The following is a 17,996-nucleotide window of genomic DNA, read 5'->3' as shown; positions in this document are numbered from 1 at the left end:
AAATATAACACGTTCAGTCCTGTATTCATCACCCTTTTCGATTTTAACTCCAATGTTACACTTCAACTCATCCCACTGACTGTACTTTTGCCCTGTCCTTCCTCATAGTCTCACTACACATAGCATCTACAGGTATACTAACTGCCCCATCCTTAGCCCTTTCATTCTGGTTCATATCCCCCTATCAAGTTGGTTTAAACCCTCCCCAACAGCTCTAGAAAACCTACCCGCAAGGATATTGGTCTCTTTTGATTTCAACTGTGGTAGGAACTCAGCAGATCGGACTGCTTCTGTGCAGGAAAAGGGGCAGGCAAATTTTCAGATCAAGATCCTGCATCAAGATTGAGAGTGTAGTGAAGAGAGGGCCCCAATAAAGATATGAGGGTGTGTGGTGAAACCGGAACAGGAAGGCAATAGGTGGATCAATGTGAGGAGCGTCTGGTGGCCATTTGGAGGCAGCTGGTAGAGGGAAGTGTGGAAACAGTGACGGAGGCCCAGAGGTGTAAATGGAGACAAGAAAGGGCTGCATTTTATGGAATCTGATAAGAAAGGAAGGTGGCAAGTGGAACCAGATAAGGAAGGGATGGTGGGCAGGTGAGAACAGAAAGGGGAGGGAATAGGGGACCCAGTGGGATTAGATGTGTGGTGGTAGGCAGATGCAGCTAGGCGGAAGTGGGCAACGAAAGTGGGTAATGGGGATGCATGTTAGAAGGAAAATTATGTATGAGAGCTCCTGAATGGATCACAAAGGGAGAGAAATGAACAGTGTGGTATACAACTTCCCTGAAATTGGAAAAATTCAATGTTCAATGGCATGATTCTTCTCTCTGCTTCCCTACCAGATATAACCTGCAAGCAACGTTATTTATGCCAGCTCTGTATTTCATCTTGTCTTTTAATTATCCTTTATTAGGTTACAATTTAAACAGCTGTTAAGTCATTTTTATTTTAAACTGAGGATAATAAGAAATCTTGGCTAAGTAAAGAGTAATCTTAGAACAAAGAATATAGAACATTACAGCACAGTACGGGCTCTTTCACTCACGATGTTGTGTTGACCTTTTATCCTAGTCTAAGATCAATCTAACTCTTCCCTCCAACATAGCCCTCCATTTTTCTATCATCCATCTGCCTTTCTAAGAGTTTCTTAAAAGCTCCTAATATATTTAATGTACAGTTCTGTAAGCCACTTAATGAGTCTAAAGATATAAAGTAGATTGCTGAATATCCTACGATCTCTTGGTGAAAATAGATCACTGTTTTCAACTGCAGCCTAACCACTCACTTACAGACGTTCATTACAATTATATTCCATGCCATGAAGCATGGAATTCAAGTTCTAAGGCCCTTTGGCTTTGCCTTGTGTTGTTTAATGAGACCAAAAGACCACAAGATATAGGAGCAGAATTAGGCCACTGGCCCATCATCTGCTCTGCCCTTCCAAAATGGCTGAAGCAATTTTCCTCCCAGAAGCTATCTCCTGCCTTCTCCCATATCCCTTCATGCCCTGACCAATCAAGAATCTAGCAACCTCTGCCTTAGATATACATGAAGATTTGGCCTCCACAATTGCCTGTGGCAAATAATTCCACAGATTCACCACTCTCTGACTAAAGAAGTTCCTCCTCGTCTCTGTTCTAAAAGGACACACCTCTGCCCTGAGGTTTAGACTCAAAAAGACTCAGACTTAGACTTCTGTGCCTTCTAGTCTTAGACTCCCTCACCATAGGAAAAATCCTCTCCACATTCACTCTATCAAAGCCTTTCACCATTTGATAGGATTCAATTAGGTCACTCCTTATTCTTCTGAAATCCAGTATATACAGGCACATAGCTATCAAACGCTCTTCATATGACAAGCCATTCAATTCTGGAATCATTTTTGTGAACTTCCTTTGAACCCTCCCCAGTTTCAGCACATCCTTTCTGAAACTGCTCATAATACTCCAAGTGAGACTCCGGTGCTTTATAAAGTCTCAACATTACTTCTTGCTTTCACTGCATAAGGCAGCTAGCTAGATCCAATGCACATGTTCACACTTGCTGGACTCTCACTCCTGTGCACAACACTGGGAGTACGGGAGTACGGGACTCACGGACGATTGGAAGGTGGCGCGTCTGACTCCTGCTCCTCTATTTGAAGCTGCAATTCTGTAATGTACTGAGCTGAGGCATCAGATACACTTCACTTTGGGACTGTTAACTTTACAGAGGTCATAACTAACACTAACTAGCTGTTATAAATAACATCTAACAGATTATTTCTAATTACTAAATGTTTTCCAACTGCTTTTAAGTATCTCCGAAGTTTAGAAAAGTTACACTTACACAATGAGCAACAGTTAGGTGCACTCCACATGAGGCCGGCAAGAGGTACTGGCTGGACTGAATGGGATCCAGACCATTAAAGGTGTGCTGCACTGCGAAGGTCTTATCTTTTGAGTCAGATGCAAAAACAAAGGCTCATCTGTTTGTATGGTTGGCTCAATGGAAGCGAAATATTTGAAATCACCATTGAAAAAAATACACTAGAACATTCTCCAGAGTCCTAGCCAGCATTTTGAACCTTGCCAAAACAGATAATCTGTAGTTATTCATGTCATATAATACGTGTCTGCCCTGGTGGCACACTGATCGGCCTTGGTTTAATAGCTTCACAAGTGCATTAGGATACTGCATTTATGAAATAATGGTCTATTTTCAAGAATTAACTCTTACTATTCACAGGCCATTACACTTACAGAGTAAATGCCCCAGACCGTCTGCAACATCATTACAATACGGCAAAGCGGGCATGCCACAGGGCTTGCCTGTGCCACCCGCATTGGATTAATGTGTGAATGCACACATAAAAACACAGGTGATAGAATATCCCGGTTTTTGAAAGCAGGGCTGAGTTAACAATATAAACATTTAATGAACAGCAACAACATACGCCGTCTAGCCCAGTCCAGTGATTCACTTCCAATCTTTCAAAGCTCCTTTCTGGTTTTGATGCTCAATTAGCTTCGATGTTGTTTGGTTCTGCATTTGAATTCATTGACAATTTCCGTTCTTTGTCAGATTTTGTCAAGTACTCCCCCCCGCCCCCATCCTTCCCACAATCTCTTTGATCCCCTGCTGTCAGGCAAAAGGTTCCACAGCATAAGAACCAGAACTGTCAGGCTGGGTAACAGCTTTATCCAGCCAGGCTGATAGACCCTGCTGTCATTTGGCACACATATACACCTTGTGTGAATGCCCTGACGTCTCATCCACCCCGACTACACTCTCATCCTGCACTGGTCACTATTGCTGCTGCTTCACATATTTATACTATAACTTGTTTTATTATAATAGTCCCAGTAATATTATACTATCTTACTTAAATATGCACCTCGAACTTTATGTCAACCCGTTGATCTTCAGTCCATACCACTCAGGAAGTTGTGTTAATATTATTTTGTCACTGTATGTACTGGATCATAATTATATGTATGTGACTATATATACTGTGTTTTGCACTTTGGCCCTGAGAAATGATGTTTCAGTTAGTTGTATAAATGTGTATGTTTGAATAACAATAAACTTAAACTTGAACGTAAATTTGACTTCTAGATCTGGTACTTCACTCCCAACACCAACTCCGACACAAGTTCATGATCATGTGGTTCTCCATTCACACTTAAGTTTATCTCTAGCAGCGATCATTTGATCTAAAATATAACTTTGGTTCTACAAACTTACACCTTGTCTGATCCCTCACTCATATGAGCACAATATGAGTGAAGAACACAAGCACACTGAATGAAGCTGCGTTCATCTGTTTTAGAGTACAAGCTCAGCTAAGGATGGCTGAGTGAGTCATCAATGTCCTATGATAATCACAAAGTAAAACTACCATGTTTATGTCCAATTTGTAATATTCTCCCAGATGCATTGACACATACGGTAATATCTGAAGAAGTTACAGTATGTTATGCTTGCTTGGTTTAACACTTACATGTTGAGATTTGGGAAGGCAGACTGCATGTTCCCTGCCATCCGTGAGTCACCTACATGAGCATAGAGCAAGCGGATTAACATCCTGACTCTTGTGTCCAATCGGGATCACAATATGAACTGATCGATATACAGATAACAGAAGTTTCCTGTTTACGTTACACGTCAACGGCACTTGCTTTATAATTGTGTAGATAGTCCAAAAATATTCAACAATTCTGATGCCCTGAAGCCAAAATCTGATAAATCTTTGAATCTAAAAACAATATAGCTAGTGTGCTCAGTTAAGGTATGCTCTTTGTGTGAGATGTGGGATTTCTGGGAGACCTCCTGTTTCTCTGATAACTACGTCTACGTAAAGTACATCGAGCTGCTGCTCCTTAGAGCTTGTGTTAAAGAACTGGAGCTGCAGCTCGATGAAATTCAGCTCATAAGGGATATTGAGGAGGTGATAGATAGGAGCTACAGGGAGGTAGTCACACCCAAGTTGCAGGAGGCATGTACTCGGGTGAATGACAGAAGAGGGGATGGGAATAGGCAGCCAGTGCAAAGTACCCCTGTGGTCATTCCCCTCAATAAAATAGTAAGCATGTCACTTAGGATACTGTTGGGAAGGATGACTGATCAGGAAGAAGCCACAGCAATCAGGTCTCTGGCACTGAGTCTGGCTCTGTGGCTCAGAAGGGCAAGAGTTGGGAGAGGAGTGCAGTAGTGATAGTAGAATCTATAGTTAGCAGAGCAGACAAGTTATTCTATGGGCATCAAAAGAAACCTGGATGGTATTTTGCCTCCCACATGCCAGGATTAGGGATATCTCAGATCAGATGCATAGCATTGTAAAGGGGGAGGGTGAACATCCAGAAGTGGTTGTACATATTGATACCAACAAAATAGGTAGGAAAGGTGAAGAAGTCCTGAAGAGAGATTATAGGGAATTAAGTAGAAAGCTGAAAAGCAGGACCTCCAGTGTCATAATTTCTGGATTGCTGCCTGTACCATCACCAGCAAAGGTAAGGATAGGGTGATTTGGCAGATAAATATGTGGCTGAAGAATTGGTGCAGGCGGCAGGATTTCAGATTTCTGGATCATTATGGTTTCTTTTGTGGAAGATATGACCTTCCCAAAAGGTATGACAAAAGGGTGGGTTACATCTGAACCTGAGGGGGACCAATATCCTTGTGAGCAGGTTTGCTAGAACTGCCAGTGAGGGTTTAAACTAATTTGACAGGGGGATGGGAACCAGAGTGACAGGACGGTTTATATACATATAGATGCAGTGCGTGTTGAGACTATAAGGATGGACAGGCAGATAACAGGGCAAAATTGCAGTTAGTAGGATGAGTTGAAGTGTAACATAGGGGCAAAATTGTAAAGGATGATGAATACAGGACTGAAAGTGTTATATTTGAATGCACACCATATACAAATGAAAATAGATGATCTTTAAGTGCAATTAGAGATTGGAAGGTACAACATTGTAGGCATATATGAGCTGTGGCTGAATAAAAGATCATAGATGGGAACTTAACACTCAAGGATACACATTGTATCGAAAGATCAGGCAGGTAGGCAGAGGTGGTGCAGTGGCTCTTTTGATAAATTATGAAATCAAATTCTTAAAAATAGTGACATAAGATTGGATAAGAGTGGGATCCTTGTGGGCAGAGTTAAGAAACTACAAGGGTAAAAAGACATTGAGGGGAGTCATTTACAGACCTCTGAATAGTAGTCAGGATATGAGATACAAATTACAACAAGAGACAGAAAACACATTTATAAAGGGCAATGTTATGATAGTGTTAGAGGATTTCAATATGTTGGTATTGTGAAAATCAGGATGGTGCAGGATGCCAAGGGAGGAAAATTGTAGAATATCTACAAGATGGCTTTTTAGAGCAGCTTACTGTTGAGCTCACTAGGGGAAAGCAATTCTGGATTGTGTGTTGTGTAATGAAGCAGGATTGATTAGGGAGCTTGAGGTCAAGGAATCCACAGGAGACAGTGATCGTAATATGATTGAATACACCTTTCAGTGTGAGAGGAAGAAGATAAAGTCAGAGGCATCAGTATTACATTGGAATATATGGAATTATATAGGCATGAGCGAGAAGCTGGCCTAAGTTAATTGGAAAGGGATATTAGCAGGGATAAGACAATGTCTGGCATTTCTGCAGGAAATTCAGAAGGATCAGGATAGATACATCCCAAAGGTGAAGAAGTATTCTAAAAGGAGGATGGGGCAATCCTGGCTAACAAGGTAACAAAAACAGCATAAAACCAAAAGTGAGGGCATATAATATAGCAACAATTAGAGGGGACAGGATTGGGAAGCTTTTAAAATCCAGCAGATGGAAACTCAAAGGCTATACGGAGTGAAGATAGAAAGCTAGCCAATAAAATAAAAAAGAATATTAAAAGTGTTTTCAGATTTATGAAGAAGAAAAGAGAGCTGAGAGTGGATATCGGACTATGCCAGAGAGGTAGTAATGGAATACAAGGAAGTTGCAAATAAATGTATTAATTGTTTTGCATAATTTTTCATTGTGTAAACACCACCAGTATTCCAGAAATTTCAGAGTGTCAGGGAACAGAAGTGAGTGTAGTTGCTATTACTAAGAAGAAGGTGCTTGAGAAGCTGAAAAGTCTGAACATGGATAAGTCACCTAGATTATCCATATTGGGCACATGGCCAAGTGATTAAGGCACTTGTCTAGTGATCTGAAGGTCGCTAGTTTGAGCCTCAGCTGTGGCAGTGTGTTTGTGTCCTTGAACAAGGCACTTAATCACACATTGCTCTAGCGTCTGTGTGAGGTGTGGCAGTCCACACAGACTTCCAATCTGTGCTTTGTAAGGCATGAAAATGCTCGACGCAGGCCTCTCATGGTCTAAGTTGACGTTCTTCCTCCCCTCCCCACCTAGATTAGATGGACTACACATCAGGGTGCTGAAGAAAGTAGCTGAAGAGAAGGTGGTAGTATTAGTAATGATCTTTCAAAAATTACTGGATTCTGGAACAGCTCTGGAGGACTAGAAAGTTGCAAATGTCACTCCACTCTTTAAGAAGTAGGATTGGGTAGAAGAAAGGAAACTATAGGCCAGTCAGCATGATTGGGATGATGTTGGGAGTCCATTGTTGAAGATGTGGTTTCCAGGTAATTTGAGACACATTATAAAATAGGCAAAGTCAGTAAGGTTTCCTTAAGAGAAAAATTTGACTGACAAATCTGTTGGACATCATATGTTAATGATTTTGGTAACAGAATTGATGGCTTTGTTGCAAAGTTTGCAGACGATATAAACATAGGTGGAAAGGCAGGTAGTTTTAAGGAAGTAGAGAGACTAAAGAAGGACTTAGACAGATTCGGGGAATGGGCAAATAAATGGCGGATGGAATACAGTGTCGAGAAGTGTATGGTCATACACTTTGGTAGAAGAAATTGACTATTTTCTAAATGGAGAGAAAATACAAAAAAAATGAGATGCAAAGGGACTTGGGAGTGCTTGTGCAAGATTCCCTAAAGGTTAATTTACAGGTTGAGTCTGTGGTGAGGATGGGAAATACAAGGTCATCATTCAGTTCAATAAGACCAGAATATAAAATCAAGATGTAATGTTGAGACTTTATAAAGCACTGTTGAGGCTTCACTTGGAGTATTGTAAGCAGTTTTGGGCCAGGATTGAAGATTGAATGGCTGGTCATATGAAGAGCAATTGATGGCTGTGGGCTTGTATTCACTGTAATTCAGAAGAATGAGGGCTGACTTCATTGATACCTATCTAATGGTGAAAGGCCTTGACAGAGTGGGTTTGGAGAGGATGTTTCCTGTGGTGGGAAAGTCTACGACCAGAGGACACAGCCTAAAAATAGAGGGGCATCTTCTTAGGACGGAGATGAGGAAGAATTTCTTTAGCCAGAGAGTGGTGAATCTGTGGAATTTTTTGCCATAAGCAGCTGTGGAGGCAAAGTATGTATATTTAAGGCAGAGGTTGATAGATTCTTGATTGGTCAGAGCATGAAGGGATACAGGAAGAAGGCACGAGATTGAGACTGAGAAGAAAATTGGATCAGCCATGATGAAATGGTGGAATAGACTCGATAGTACAAGTGATCTGATTCTACTTCTGCATATTATGATCTTATGGTCTTTAAGACAGGCAGGATAGAAAAAGGAGAGTCAGTGGCTCTTGCTTACTTGGATTTTCAGTAGGCCTTTGACAAGGTGCCGCACATGAAGCTGCTTAACAGGAACCCATGATATTCCAAGAAAGATGTCAGCGTGGATGGAAGATTGTTTGACTGGCAGGAAGCAAAGTGTAGGAATAGAGAGGGCCTTTTGCTGCTGGTTGTGAGTAATTAGTGGTGTTCCACAGCGGTCAGTGTTGGGACTACTTCATTTCACATTAGCTGTCAATGATTTGGATAATGAAATTGTTAGATTTGTGGCCAAGTTTGCAATAATACAAAGATAGAAGGTCATGTAGTTTTAAGGAAGCAGGGAGTCTGCAGAAGCACAAATTGGGAGAATGGGCAAAAAAGTGACACGTGGAATACAGAGTAGGGAAATGAATAACATGCACATTGGTAGAAGTTATAAAGGCATAGGCTATTTTCTAAATGAGGAGAAAATTCAAAAATCAGGGGCACAGAGGGTTTTGATAATACTTGTGCAGGATTCCCGAAAGGTTAACTTGCAGGTTGAATCCATGGTAAGGAAGGCAAATGCAATATTATCATTCAATTCAAGGGGACTAGAATATAAGAGCAGGGATGTAATTCTGAAGCTTCATGAAACATCGGTCACACCACATTTGGAGTATAATGAGCACTTTTGGGCCCTTCATCTGAGAAAAATGTGCTAGCATTGGAGAGGTTATGTTATGATGAGGTTGTATAAGGCATTGGTGAGGCCGAATCTGGAGTATTGTGTTCAGTTTTGGTCACCAAATTACAGGAAGGATATAAGTAAGGTTGAAAGAGTGCAGAGAAGGTTTACAAGGATGTTGCCGGGACTTGAGAAAGTCAGTTACAGAGAAAGGTTGAATAGGTTAGGACTTTATTCCCTGGAGCGTAGAAGAATGAGGGGAGATTTGATAGAGGTATATAAAATTATGATGGGTATAGATAGAGTGAATGCAAGCAGGCTTTTTCCACTGAGGCAAGGGGAGAAAAAAACCAGAGGACATGGGTTTAGGGTGAGGGGGGAAAAGTTTAAAGGGAACATTAGGGGGGGCTTCTTCACACAGAGAGTGGTGGGAGTATGGAATGAGCTGCCAGATGAGATGGTAAATGCGGGTTCTTTTTTAACATTTAAGAATAAATTGGACAGATACATGGATGGGAGGTGTATGGAGGGATATGGTCCGTGTGCAGGTCAGTGGGACTAGGCAGAAAATGATTTGGCACAGCCAAGAAGGGCCAAAAGGCCTGTTTCTGTACTGTAGTTTCTATGGTTTCTATGGTTCAGAACAGATTCACAAGAATGTTTCCAAAATGAAAGGGTTAACATATCAGCAACATTTTGTGGCTCTGATCTAGTACCCACTGGGGTTTAGAAGAATGAGAGAGGGTCTCATTGAAACTTATTGAATATTGAAAAGCTATAAATGTGGAGAGAATATTTCCTATTCTGGAGGAGGTTATGACCAGAGGGTACAGCCTCAGAATAGAGGGACATATATTTAGAACAGAGATGAGGAGGAATTTCTTTAGCCAAATGGTGATAAATCTGTGGAATTTATTGCTAAAGATGTCTGTGGAGGCTATGTCATTGAGAATACAAAGCAGAGTTTGATAAAGGTTATCTGGAGAAGATGTTGCTAGCGAACAATATGACCAAAGGTGACGTCCTTCAGACAGTTCACAAAACTAGTTCTTTTACTTCTTCTTTCAGATGTGATTCTGCTACTGTTGGAAACTGATTTACATTCTGATGGTGTGTTTTGGGGCTGATTGAGCATTCAGGCACTTTGCTGACTCTGAGAGAGTTCAGTGTTGATTTGAGCAGAGTGTGTGACCTGGAGACGGGGAATGTCACAATCGACTCCATTTCACACTGATCTCACTGATAAAGCATTAGGCAAGATTGAAGTCAACAAGGATGCAGCCACACCCCGGTAAACCGTTTCGGCAGACGGGCCAAACCAGGTGAGGGTAGCCACCGGGACTTTGACCCTTGGTGAGGTAGGAGATTTGCCTATTCCAGCGTGTGAGGTCTGGCCCCGGCAGATGGAGCGGAGGAGACTGATTAATGGTCCAACGGTCAAGAAGGCAGGCCAGCAGGCGTTGGTGGAGCACTAAGAGCACGAAAGGCACTTAGACGTCCTGGTCATCCACTGCAAGAGGTGAAATTGTCCTTAAACTCACCCGGCAGTAGGCAAAGGAAAACCACTGCTGTAACCTGCCGAGTACGATTTCCCAATATGTCAGAGTGGAGGGAAATTGTCCGCCAACTGGAATTTCCCCATACGACCTAAAGTGAGCGAGTGTTTGAAAAGATGAATCTCAGTGTTGTATACTACATACATACTTTGATAATAAATGTACTTTGCATCTGAATCTTGTTGAATCTTTGACAGGTTTTTCATTACTCAGGGTATCAAAGGTAAGAGAAAGAATGAAGGAGAATGGGATTGAGAAGGATAATTCATTGTCCTTAATAGAATGGCAAAGCAGACCCAAAGGGACAAAGAGCCGAATCCAGTTCCTATTTCTTATGGTCTTCTGGTCTTTTATTGCAATGCTGTGTTTTTAAACTTCAAGCTGATTACTGCTAGTCATTAACATTTTATGAACTGGAGAATGACTCCCACTTTACATACAGAAGTTAAACAATACATATACTTGGAAGTTTACTAACAGTATATCTGTTTGTGGTCTTACAAGTTGCAGCTGCTGTGTTTAGAAAGCAAGATTAGTAAAAAAATAAAACAAGGGGCCCACTGACCAAGCAAGAGAATAACCATCACAGTTTTGGGATTAATTCTAAAGTATCGTGCAGGATAGAGACTTGATTGGGTAGAAGACACATTTTATAAAAAGAATAGAAGCAGGTTGCGGTTATTTGATCCCACACATCTGCTCTGCCAGTCAATGAGATCATCTTTAATCTTTTAACTCTGCACAGCTTGTGATCCTGTACCCCCAAGATCCACTTAATATCCAAAATTTATCAATTACTATCTGAGCAGACACTAGCGACTTGAGTAGCTGTAGTCCCCTTAGTTAGAAAATTCCAAAAATTCACAGTCCTCTGGGTGAAGATATTTTACTCTCCATTAAAATTTAAGTACAGAATCACAAAATTTATGTTATAGATAGAAGTAATTTGGCCATTGTTTCCATGGCAGCCAAAAAGAACCTATCCACTTAATCATCATTCCCAATTTATGGTCCATATCCTAGAAAGTTACAGCACATTTAATGTTTTTCCCATTTTCTGTTAAATGTGACACGATTTCAAAGGTAAAAACTAATGCATCTGATTACATTTATTCCCCGCTCAACCAGTTAATTTAAAAACTCTACTTAAATACATTCCAACATTAAAAGATGAAATGCTATTTTTAGCACAAGATGATGAACCATTGTTCTGAGAACTTAAACTAAAAAGGGAAAGAGAATCTATAAGGTACTTTTTATAAAAGAAAAGGTAAGTGTCCTCTCCGATTGCCTTCCCTTGACTCTGAGCACTCTGACAAGTTGCTTGTCATGTTTATCTGATCAATGGCAGCAATAATTCTTCAGTGAATGGAATCAGTATGGGAAGTCTAATAGGACAAATTGTGCTGGTTGGCATAAATGATTCTGCTCAGATAGCTGGATTTCAGTCATTATGTTTCAGACCCCCACATATATGTGATATAAGTTGGAAGACCAAGACTCATAAAGTGCTATTCATGACCCTAGAGTCCCTGAATTCTGATCTGAGGTATCTTAGAGGAGGACTGAGGATAAAACCTCTTCTATACTGTTTGATGCCAAAGCATCGTTACAACTTCACAGCCTTATTGAAAGAAGTGAAGAGTCAGAAAGGTGGTCTTCTGTACCCAGTCCAGGTGGGAGTGGATATGCAGAAGCTATAATGATTATTCTAGGCAGTGGGAGAAATTAAAGAACAGAAATGACATACGCTGAAAATCTGAAATAAAACCAGAAAATGCATGAAACGCATAGCAGGTCAGGCAGATTCTTTTCTGTGTGTTTCGAGCATTTTTTAGAATTACTTTATTCTTGACTTTGATGACAGGACAAATATTTAACATAAGAGCAGCAGCAAATTGACAGATTCTTGAACTTAAATGCAGAAAGTTTTCGATGAGATAAAACAATTGGTATGCCCAAATTAATTTCCTCAACAAATGATGGACTTGGGTTGATTTATTTTGAGGCTTAGAAATTAAAATCAATGTTAAAGTTAATTTTGTGTTGTAAGATATTTGTTCCCCATTCATGTAATCTGTCTGTAAACATATGGAGAGTGGAGAAAATAATTTACAATGATAATGCCTGTCCTGTAAAGTGTAAATGCCTAGCTCATCCACAATCATGGAGCAGTTCTTTTTGCTGCAAAGAGAGAAAGCTACCAATTAAATCAATAAGATTGTGATGGATTGCTTCAGTCAATTTATTCTTTTAATCAGACACAATCTGGTCTTTAAATAAATGAGACAAGCAAACTGTGGTCCAATGGATAGGAACTGAGTTTGCTACTCATGTAGATCTCTGTTCCTATAATCTGCCACAACAATTTGTGAAGCTGAGTTGTTAATATTGATCACAATCTGCCAAGGACAAATAGCCGTATAAATATATAGCTACAACTGAAACATTAATCTGCTTTACACATACAAAGCTAGATTTAACCTACCAGTGTGCATACTTTTGAGCAGTGGATTGATATACTGGAATTATAGCCTGTACTTGACTTAACTAATGACTCGATGAATTTTATGAGATGTAATCGAAGATCATACTAGCTTGATTTTGTGATCTCAGCAGACACAAAATGTTTCTGTTAAATATTCTGGAAGTTGTGATGTGATCAGCAAATATGATGAAATTCTAACTTGAAGCTATAAATTGAAAAATTGGTTTACTTTTCAAAGGAGAAAATGTATATGAAATGTACAGTAAGCTCTATTATCTTAGAGCAATGTGCCAAACATACTGTCTAGTAATTAAAATGAATGCTGTCAGTAGAATCCTTAATTATAAGTAGCACAATGCTTCAGTGAACTCATCATTCAAATCTGCAGATATGTAGGATTTCCAAAAGTTAATATGTTGCAAGTTTACCACATGGCAATAAAATTATAGAACTGTGAAAAACTTATACTACTGAAGGAGACCATTCAGCCCATTTTGTCTAAGCTGTTTGTCAGCCGTTTATTGCACTTACATTCCAGTCAACATTTGGAGGCTTGAAAACAAAATTCCAAGATGACACTTCAAAGACTTACTAGAGAAGTGCTCAGTACCAAAAATATCCTTGCAGTTCAGGCACTTAAGCAAGGACCTGGAAACCCTCTTTGGAGGACAAAATTGAGGCACTAATGATGAATAGCAGAGATGAACTAGTTATCCCTGTTAGAGTTATATTAGAGTAACAAAGTCATAGAACACTACAGAACAGAAACTAGATCTCATGCCCAGCCAGTCTGTGCCAAACTGTTAATTTGCCTAGTCCTTTCGACCTGCACCCAGAACATAGCCCTCCATATACCTCCCATCCTTGTAACTATCCAAATTTCTCTTAAGTGCTGAAATAGAACTCACATCCACCACTTGTATTGGCAGCTCGTACCACACTCTCACAACCCTCAATTTCCCCTTAAATATTTCACCTTTCACCCTTAACCCATGATTTCTAGTTGTAATTGAGAGAGTGAGTGCAGGATGAATGATCAGAAAAATTACATGAAACTACTTATTGAAAAGTAGACCTGATGGCGTAAAGATTCCTCAGGAATACAGTTTTCAAAAAGGATCAGCAAGAAAGAAATAGGCTAGTCAAAACGAAATAAGATTAACAATAAATTAAAGACTTTGGTCAATGGTTCTGCATCTAAACCAGTGGTTCCCAAACTTGTTGGATTATTGGCTCCTTTGCTCCCAGACCATATCCTCAGCATCCCCCTCTCCCTTTCCAACCTTTAAATAAAATTACAAAGATTTTTGATTTATGATGCACAGTGAAAGAATATAGAAACTGCAAATTTTCAGCAGTGACAAATTATTGCAAATCTTTAAACCTACTTAAAGCTATAAATACAATTCTTTCTTTTTAATTACATTAAAAATAATTTTCATCAACATTTTTTAGAATGTACATCAGTAGTCCAACTATTCATTACTTCATTGATTTTCACCTTTCAATGTGATAGATGGGCTTGGTGCAGTGACATGAGCTTCTCAACATCAGGCTGAACGTTACTCAGGAGTTTCAGATCCCCACGTTCGGTAATTTGTAGTATGTTTTGTTGCTTTAAGAGAAGTTGGTTAACTGCACAGAAACCACACTTCACCGAATATGATGTTGGAAAGGCAATAAAGAATATCTTAAACACAAAATACTCTGCAGATGCTGGGGTCAAAGCAACATTCACAACACGCTGGAGGAACTCAGCAGGTCGGGCAGCATCCGTGGAAACAATGAGTCGATGTTTCGGGCCAGAACCCTTCATCAGGACTGTAGAGGGAAGGGGCAGAGGCCCTATAAAGAAGGTGGGGGGAGGGTGGGAAGGAGAAGGCTAGTCGGTTCCAGGTGAAAAACCAGTAAGGGGAAAGATAAAGGGGTGGGGGATGGAAAGCAGGAAGGTGATAGGCAGGAAAGGTGAAGAGGGAATAAGGGAAAGCACAATGGATAGTAGAAGGAGGTGGAACCATGAGGGAGGTGGTAGGCAGCTGGGGGAGGGGGCAGAGTGACATAGGGATAGGGAAAGGGAGGGGGAGGGAATTACTGGAAGTTGGAGGATTCTATGTTCATACCGAGGGGCTGGAGACTACCTAGACGGTATATGAGGTGTTCCTCCTCCAACCTGAGTTTAGCCTCATCATGGCAGTAGAGGAGGCCATGTATGGACATATCCGAATGGGAATGGGAAGCAGAGTTGAAGTGGGTGGCAACCAGGAGATCCTGTCTGTTGTGGCAGACGGAGTGGAGGTGCTCGACGAAGCAGTCCCTCAATCTGCGTCGGGTTTCACCAATGTAGAGGAGGCCGCACCAGGAGCACCGGATGCAATCGATGACCCCAACAGACTCACAAGTGAAGTGTTGCCTCACCTGGAAGGAGTGTTTGGGGCCCTGAATGGTGGCAAGAGGAGTTGTAGGTCAAGTAAAGGTCAAGAATATCTTGACCTTTACTCACAGTGCAGGATAGCGTTAGAGATTTTTTTTCTGCAACCATAAGTCTTGATATGATGGAATAAACTCTTCTCAGACTTTCAGCCGGGTACAAGTATCGATTCTGAACAACATTTCGATGATAAACTCTGTCATCTTCATCAGGGTTGATGCCTGGGTATGTCTAGTCCGGTGGTATGTAAGGGGGTTTCGACTTTTATGTTACTGCCGAGGCTAATTAAAATGGCGTCTTTCCTAGACGACAGCGAGCCGAGCAACCCTGAGGGTGGCCGGGGGGGCTACAGGTATTTATATCCCCATAGTCCGTTGTTTCTGATTGGTTAGTCGTCATCCAATCAGGTTTCCACTCCCCCACCTTGTTTACAAACAAATTCCAGTTCTTACATAGAGTGAGACCTTCGTCTTTGTTAAAATTGTTTTCCTCTAGTTTTATTTCAGTGGTTTCCTCTAACAGGAAGAAACGGAGAAGAATGGCTGCCTCCCATTCCTAAACATCTGGACGGTATGCGCAGACATAGAAATCTACTCACACAGACTTATACCTCAACAATAACAGCCACCATCATGCCTCCCAATGTGGAGCAGTTCTTTTTACTTACACTAACCATGTGAAAGCTATTTTGAATTTGGAGAGTCTCCCCAAGGAAATAAGATGATCACTTAGACTATCCTACAGAATGGCTACAAGGTGAAGGGAATCAATCAGACCTTTAAAAGGGCTGGCAAAAAAAACCAGGAAATCTAACAGTGAGGAGCAACCCATTCCTCCCACCTGTCTTCCCTATATTTCCACAGATTCTGGGAGGATCGCCAGGATCCTGAAGACATACTAGATTAATGCTGTCTACAGACTCATAAAGAAGCTCAAGTCACTGCTTATGCAGATCAAAGATGACCTGGGACTTAGGAGGAATAGCGTTTACAGGATTCCCTGTGAACGCAGAGCAGCATATGTCAGCCAGATGGGACGCATGGTGGAAACCCGCATCAAGGAGCACAGAAGGTGTATATGTTTGGGTTACCTGGAGAAATCAGTGTAAGAGAGTAATAACCCCACAGTAGTGTCCTGTCGTTGATAGTGCCCCATCTGTTGTATAAGCAAGAATGTTGGTGAGTGGAATGTCCTTCTGTTTGAAAAGTTGCTCATTAAGCTGAAGCACTGACTCTCCCTTCATAACTGCTTTAGGTCTCCTTGCAAATACCAACTCTCGAACCACGCTTTCATCTTTTATGAATCTAACATAACCAAGAAGTTAAGATATGTGCCTGGCAAAGTTGACTCATCCAACCGCAGAGAAAATTCTGTTGTCCAAAGTGCCTTTCATATTCTCAGACATTTCATCCATTCATCTTTGAACAGAATTGTTGCTGAGTGGAATCACTTTACTTTTTTGGTGTAGTGATTCTGCAAAACCGTAATCAGAATCAATCTTTCTCCAATTCTATGGGGCTTTCCAAATTAATCAATGAGCAATAAAATGTGTGAACACTGTTTTATTGTGCAGTGCTGGCAAACATGTTTTGAAAGTACTCTCTCTACCTGAAGGTGCATAAAGTGAGGCAGCAATATCTCAGCTGGGCTGTGGGCTAGAGAAATTTAGCCAATACAATTCAAAAGGGCAGATTCTGAATTTTAACCCATTGAATGTCATAACCTAATTCACAGGAATTGCTTCAATGTGTGATTAGAGTACGGGGAACATATTAACTAACACAGCACTACAGTAGTGAATGGCAAGAATGTGCAGGGCAGGTGCAGAAATAACACAATTTCTTCAGTGCAGATTTCTCATGGTATGCCAAATACAGAGGCGCATATTGCTTTTCAACAACTATAAGCTCTTCCAGCAAAGTCTAAGAGAATGGGGGGTTAGCAAGAGATGAGGTGATTACATATTCATTGCAATCAGTTATGAGGCATTGAGGATCAAATGCTTATAATAAGTAACTCAATAGACAATAGGTGCAGGAGTAGGCCATTCGGCCTTTCAAGCCAGCACTGCCATTCGCTGCGATCATTGCTGATCGTCCACAATCAGTATCAAGTTCCTGCCTTAGCCCATAACCTTTGATTCTGCTATCTTTATCCATCTCTTTCTTGAAAGCATCCAGAGACTTGGCCTCCACAGCCTTCTGGGGCAGAGGATTCCATATATCCACTACTCTCTGGGTGAAAACGTTTTTCCTCAACTCCGTTCTAAATGGCCTACCCCTTATTCTTAAACTGTGGCCTCTGGTTCTGGACTCACCCATCAGTGGGAACATGCTTCCTGCCTCCAGCATGTCCAATCCCTTAATAATCTTATATGTTTCAATAAGATCCCCTCTCAGCCTTCTAAATTCCAGAGTATACAAGCCCAGTCGCTCCAATCTTTCAACATATGACAGTCCCGCCATCCCGGGAATTAACCTTGTGAACCTACGCTGCACTCCCTCAATAGCAAGAATGTCCTTCCTCAAATTTGGAGACCAAAACTGCATACAGTACTCCAGGTGTGGTCTCACCTGGGCCCTGTACAGCTGCAGAAGGACCACTTTGCTCTTATACTCAATTCCCCTTGTTATGAAGGCCAGCATGCCATTAGCTTTCTTCACTGCCTGCTGTACTTGCATGCTTGCTTTCAGTGACTGATGTACAAGAACACCTAGAT

The sequence above is a fragment of the Mobula hypostoma genome, chromosome 11 (assembly GCF_963921235.1).
Source record: "Mobula hypostoma chromosome 11, sMobHyp1.1, whole genome shotgun sequence".
NCBI classification, from domain to species: Eukaryota; Metazoa; Chordata; class Chondrichthyes; order Myliobatiformes; family Myliobatidae; genus Mobula; species Mobula hypostoma.
Note: the sequence above shows the minus strand (reverse complement) of the source record.